The 6,397-nt window shown below is 44.6% G+C and overlaps 1 long non-coding RNA gene and 1 other non-coding gene across 2 annotated transcripts in view; one reads left to right on the top strand and one right to left on the bottom strand.

The window, feature by feature from the left end:
- Positions 1-2,495: 2,495 nt before the first annotated feature.
- The window catches only part of LOC134758382 (uncharacterized), an 82,587-nt gene continuing 78,685 nt past the window's right edge, over positions 2,496-6,397 (top strand). The window contains exon 1 of the long non-coding RNA XR_010133565.1: positions 2,496-4,323. This is a non-coding gene — a long non-coding RNA (uncharacterized lncRNA). The remainder of the gene's footprint in view (positions 4,324-6,397) is intronic.
- Positions 3,954-4,060, bottom strand: LOC115934409 (U6 spliceosomal RNA). Its single transcript, XR_004070216.1, has one exon. It is a non-coding gene; the product is annotated as a U6 spliceosomal RNA (small nuclear RNA).

Below are 6,397 nucleotides of genomic sequence, written 5' to 3'. Positions count from 1 at the left end.
TTGCCTCAGCCTCCCAAGTAACTGGGACTACAGGCACATGCCACCATGCCCGGCTAATTTTTGTAGTTTTAGTAGAGATGGGATTTCACCGTATTGGCCAAGCTGGTCTTGAACTCCTGACCTTGTGATCCGCTCACCTCGGTTTCCCAAAATGCTGGGATTACAGGTGTGAGCCACTGCGCCCCGCCACACTATGGGGTTCTTAAAGAAACCTTCTAAAATAGCGTAAGTTTGATTCCTTCTATTAATTCTATTCTCCAGAAGCTTGGGTCGGTTGCTACAGGTACTTCAGTTTCAGAAAACAAACACTTTCAGCTTTTCCAAGTGGTCTGTTTCTGATGGACTGTCCTTAGGTAGGATGTGCTGAATCCTGGCCAAGATTTTTCTCAGGCAAGCTTCATCTTTGTTATTATTATCGCTAACATCATGCACAGTCTGACATTAGGTGGTCTGTCTTACGTTGTTAATGTTAACCTTGCCCCCCTGATTTTCTTGGCATTTTGGTTAGAAGTTAAAGGAAAATGGTTTGAGGATGTTAGCTGGATGTCTAGCATCCCCAAACCATTTTCCCTTCTTTATACCCAGCAGCTGAGTAATAGGACTCAGCTGCCTTCTTTATACCATTGATGGTCCTTAAACCAGAACCATCAATGGTATAAAGAAAGCAGCTGAGTCCTATTACGGATTCTAATCTGGTTTATTGGACTGATTTAAAGGGATGGGCAGATATATAGATACAGTGTGAACACAGTGATTTCTATCATGTTTGGGTGCTGAGTCTTTAGAGGCACATAGATAGATTCCTCCAGTGTCCTGATAAGAATGCCAGGGTAGCTCAGGGAGATGGATAGGAATGGGGAGCAGCTGTTGAAGGCCCGAGCTACTGAGCTTGGAGGAGAAGATACTTGATTGGCATTTAATAGACTTCGTTTGGAAAAAAGTGAAGGCTACACAGGCAAGGTTTGTATCATATGGCTTCATGGAGCTAGTGAGTGAGATGTTATGAAGAGCAGAAGCCTTTGACAGAATTGCAGCCAAAAAGATAAAAATGTAGGCCATGGTGGTTAATTTTATGTCTCAACTTGGCTGGGTCAGTGTACCCAGATATTTGGTCAGACATTATTCCAGATGTTTCTGTAAGGATATATTTAAAATGAGACTAACATTTAAATCAGTAGGCTTTGAGGAAGCCAATTCCCCTCCATGATGTGGGCAGCCTTCATCCAGTCAGTTGAAGAAGGGCTTAAGAGAAAACCGACTGCCCTCTGAGAAAAGGGGATTCTGTCAGCAGGTGGCCTTCAGACTTGCACTGCAGAATCAGATCTTCCCTTAAAATACATCTCTTTAGGCTGGGCACAGTGGCTCATGCCTGTAATCCCAGCACTTTGGGAAGCCATGGTGGGAGGATTGCTTGAGCCCATCCGAGACCAGTGTGGGCAACACAGTGAGACCTCATCTCTAAAAAAAATTATTAAAAAATAATTAAAACTTATTTTAAAAACTCTCTATATGTGCATGTGCACGTGCACACACACACACACACATTGTGTTAAGGCTTTCCAGAGAAACAGAACAAATACGATGTGCAGAGAGAGAGAGAGATCTATTTTGAGGAATTTGCTCACAAGATTGTGGAGACTAGCAAGTCCAGTATCTGTAGAATGGGCCAGCAGGCTGGAGACCAAGAAAGAGGCACTGCCGCAGTTAACGCTGGCAGCCATCTGCTACAGAAGCACGTCTTGTTTGGGGGATATCAGCCTTTGTTTCATTCAGGCCTTCAGCTGCTTGGATGAGTACCCCCCACCCCCCACCCACATTATGGAGAGAAGTCTGCTTTACTCAATGTTCACCCGTTGAAACGTCAGTCTCATCCAAAAACACCCTCACAGGAATATCCAGAATAACATTTGACCAAATATCTGAGCAGCCTGGTCCAGCCAAGCTGACATGTGAAATTATCCACCACATGCATCCCATTGCTCCTGTTTCCCTGGAGACCACTAACACACTGACCAATAGCTTTGGTTTCTGGCAATGGGCTTGAAAGTTTGGATAACAGAATCACTCATCAAGACATGGTTAGTAAGCTTATAAACTAAGAGTGCTAATTAATATAGAATTACATAGAGGATAAAGTGTGTTTGCTTTGTGCATATGGTTAAGGACCCCGGGTATTAGTCTCCATTATTAATTATACTCACCTCATCACTAGGGACCATCTAACATGTGCCAGGGCCTGGGACTATGACGAGAACAAGGCAAATGCCTGCCTTCATGGAACTCACATTCTTCTTTCTGTTGTGATCTTACATGTTGAAATATGTGTCTGTTCCTCTTTCCTTCAAGTATGCTGTGATTTATAATAGTGTTTCCTTCTCCCGTCCTAGCTTTATCGAGATATAAATAAAGATTGTGTATATTTACAGTGCACAATGGGAAGTTTTGATATATGCACGCACTGTGAAACGGTTACCACAGTCAAAGTAATTAACATCCATCACCTACATAGTTATTGGTTTTTTTTGTGGTGAGAACATTTGTCTGTTAACAATTTCAAGTATACAATAATACATTATTATCGACAGCACCGTCTCATACATAGATCTTCAGAACACACTCATCTTATCTGACTGAGACTATGCTCCCTTTGACCAACCTCTCCCCATGCCCCACGCCTCCAGCTCCTGGCAACCACCATTGTACTCTGCACTTCGACCTCTTTGAAACAAGTAATTCTTTCAAAGAACTCCTGCACTGGTCAGCATTGGAAAAAGTGTTGCTAGTTAACTAGCTGATGTGTAGCAGAATGAGTTGCATTATCTATTAGAAAATATGGAGGTTGTAACAGGAGGTATTTCTTCTACTTCCTAAGGGCTGAAATGCTCCTAGATATTTACCTTGAATATGTCATTTTAATTTTCTGAACATAGTCCAGTTACATGTCGCTGCATAATGCTGGGGACAGCAAGTAGATGGCTAACACAGGAGAGCCATTACCCATGGAAGAGAGGTCTCTGTCTTCTGTACTTAAAGGGTGACGACATTTCCTCTATTAGATGTGGGCTCTCTTCCTTTCCTTGCTTTGATGTTTCTTTTTCTTTATTCATTCCCCCTTTGGTTAATTTTCAGAAAAACCATATCTCCAAATAACTGGTGTCCTATGAATAAACTGGTGTCCTATGTTTGAGATAAAAGTTATTTTTCGTCTTGTAAGCTTGTTGTACTTTTTCTCCATTGCTGTGTAACTAATGCCCCCTGGATTTAGTGGCTTCAAACGGCACACTTTGATCCATTCACAGTCCCTGTGGCTTAGGAGTCCAGGCGTGGCTTAGCAGAATCCTCTGGCCCAGGTTCTCTACAAGGCTGCAGTCAAGGCTGTGGCCAGTGCTGCGGCCATCTCACAGCTGAACGTGGGGGATCAGGGGACGCATTCACGTCCAAGCTCACTCATGGGACTGCTGACAGTCCTCTGGTCCTCTCTGGCTGGTCCAGCGACATCATTTCATTGTCATGCGGGTCTCCCCGGAGGCCACTCACACCCAAGATGGAAGCCACATTCTTTTGTAAGAGTGACCCCTTGCTCTGCCATATTCTGTTCATCAGAAATGAGTCACTAGGTCTAGCCCACACTGGGGGAAGAGCTTCCACAGCAGCGTGGCTCCCAGGAGAAAGGGGACAGTGGGAGCTCACTGAGAAGCAGCCTACCACATTTGTTATTATTTTCAATGTCTAACAAACCATGGATCCCTGTCAATTCTTCAATTTCAAATATTTTCCCTTAATCACCCCTTACTTTCCATTTCACTGCCAACACCTCGATCTCTGTCTTCCTCACCATAAGGCAGATTCGTAACAGCTTCCATAACTCGCCATGAGCCCCGCAGAGCCCTCGTTCCCCGCTGCTCGTTATTATTCCTGAAACGCCCAGTACCACTTCCTGTTCTTACTCATTTATTTATTTGGAACAGTTCAGGAATTCGCGTGCCGTCCTTGCACAGGGGCCCTGCTGATCTTCCCTGTACCGTTCCAATGTTAGTACATGCGCTGCCGAAGCGAGCACGCTTCCCGTTCTTGTTCACGAGCCTTCAACGCTCACCGTTGCCTGCTTCCAGTTGTGCCTCACGTTCCTTCCAATGGCGCCTTCCATCCCAGCTGGGCGGGGCTTCCTGTGTTACCTTCTCAACATGGCGAGCTTGCTGGACGTCGCGTCGCCTTTGCCTTTTCCGCTGCGGACTCTGCTCACCGACCTCCTCAGTAGAGCCGGCCCTGCTCACTACCGCGCCCACGTGTCCTGTTGTGCTTCGTTCCCACAGGCCGCATAAGGTAACATTTACATATGTTCTGGCTGCTTGACTGATTCTAATTTGCCTGTCGATGCTTTTCTTCAACGAGGCTGAAACCCGCGTAACTTCCTCTGTTTCTGTGCACATGCGGCATCTAACAATATTGAGCACATAATTCCTCAAATGCTTGTGGCTTCAGGTGAAGATAGAGCTCTGGGCTTCCTAGCTGCCTAAGCCAAAAAAAAAAAAAAAAAAAGAAAAAAAAGCTAGGAAGGAGAGATAACATAAAAGCTAAAAGAAGGACTATTTTGAGCCTGGGCGCAGTGGCTCACGCCTGTAATCCCAGCACTTTGGGAGGCCAAGGCAGGTGGATCACCTGAGGTCAGGAGTTCAAGACCAGCCTGGCCAACTTGGCGAAACCCCATCTCTACTAAAAAATACAAAAAATTAGCCGGGCGTGGTGGTGGGTGCCTGTAATACCAGCGACTCGGGAGGCTGAGGCACGAGAATCGCTTGAACCCAGGAGGGGGAGGTTGCAGTGAGGCGAGATGGTGCCATTGCACTCCAGTCTGGGCAGCAGAGAGAGACTCTGTCTCAAAAAAAGAGAGGACTGTTTTGAGATATTTCCTAATAATTCTATCTCAAAATGTACAGAGACGGACATACTACGATTGTTTTCAGTAATCCCACATTTTTCATTATTTCTTCTTTTTAGTCATTCTATTTCTATGATAGACATAGAGAATGATATCTCAACGAGATGATTTTGTCCCCAAAGAGATATTTGGCAGTATCTGAAGACATTTTTGGTTTTCACAGCTCAGGGGAGGGAGGGTTGCTCCAGGGACCCAGTGGGTAGAGGCCAGGGACACTACAATGTATAGAATAGCCTCCAACAACAAATCATTACTTGGCCCTAAATGTGAACAATGCGGAGATTGGAAACCCAGCTTTATCTCGGGCACAGGAGTGGTGTAGCAAAGTCAGGGCAAGCCTGGATTCTGAAGTCACAGCGCTTGTGTTCACATCCCAGCTGTGCCATTCACTAGCTGTGTGACCTTGGACAAGTTACTGAGCATTCAGGTTTTCTCTTGTTTAAGTGATCGGAGTAATAGAACTCACCATTAAGTGTTGTTGGGAGGATTAGATGAGTTAATAGTTGTAGAGGCCTTCAAGCAGTGTCTGGAACATAATAAGAGCCATCACAAGTGTTTGTGGAGTGAAAACCCCTTTGCAGGAGTTCTGTGTGATGTAAGTGGAAGAAATCATCCCTTCCGGTGATCTCCCCTAGTCACGATGGAGTAGAAAACCTGAGCAGAATCTCATGGGCAGAGAGTAGCCTTAATTGGCTGCATCAATCCCTTGTAGCTGAATGACAAATTCATTGTTATTACCTTTGGTCCTCACCACCATCTGCAAGTTGGAAATTGTAGCTAGTTTTAATTCAGCGTTAATGTGCCAACTGAACATTCTGGCATTTCTCTGAGGGGATCTAATTTGACGATGTAAAAAAGGAGGTGAACCAGCTCTTTTAAATAAGAGCAGGCTTGCAGGTGACTAACATGCTCTTTAGATTTCAGACCAGGAGAGCCACCCATTGTTAGTTACAGCAACCAGGTCCAGCACAATGGAGAGACCACTCAGAGGTGCCCACACCATCAGGACAGGAGCTATGCAGAACAAAGACACTCCCTTCTGAAAGGGACCATGTTCTGTGGCTTGCTCCAGATTTTTAATTTACAAAGCAAGTGTGTGTGTGTGTGTGTGTGTGTGTGTGTGTGTTCAAATCACTCATCAGGTTAACTTGACATCTGAATTGCAATCCTGCAGTGTGCTTTTGCAAGTAGATGAATTTCCCCTGCATCAGAACAGAATTTTCTTAGGTGTAGGTTTTATGTTATGATTCTTTTTGGGAGTTGCAATCATAGGAAAATTAGGAGGACTAAATCAAAAAGTGTTTTAAAAAGTAGGTAACTTTCATCACTTGATAATACATACATCTGGTTACATCTTAGTCTTTCCTAATTCAACTTAAGAATGAAACTTGTAAAAGTAATTGGCACCTGGCTGCCTCTGCTTTTCATTTAAGTCTCCATGCTAGAAGTCAGGATGGG

Source organism: Gorilla gorilla, chromosome 3 (genome assembly GCF_029281585.2).
Source record: "Gorilla gorilla gorilla isolate KB3781 chromosome 3, NHGRI_mGorGor1-v2.1_pri, whole genome shotgun sequence".
In the NCBI taxonomy this organism is placed as follows: domain Eukaryota; kingdom Metazoa; phylum Chordata; class Mammalia; order Primates; family Hominidae; genus Gorilla; species Gorilla gorilla.
This window is presented reverse-complemented; position numbering and strand designations above follow the sequence as displayed.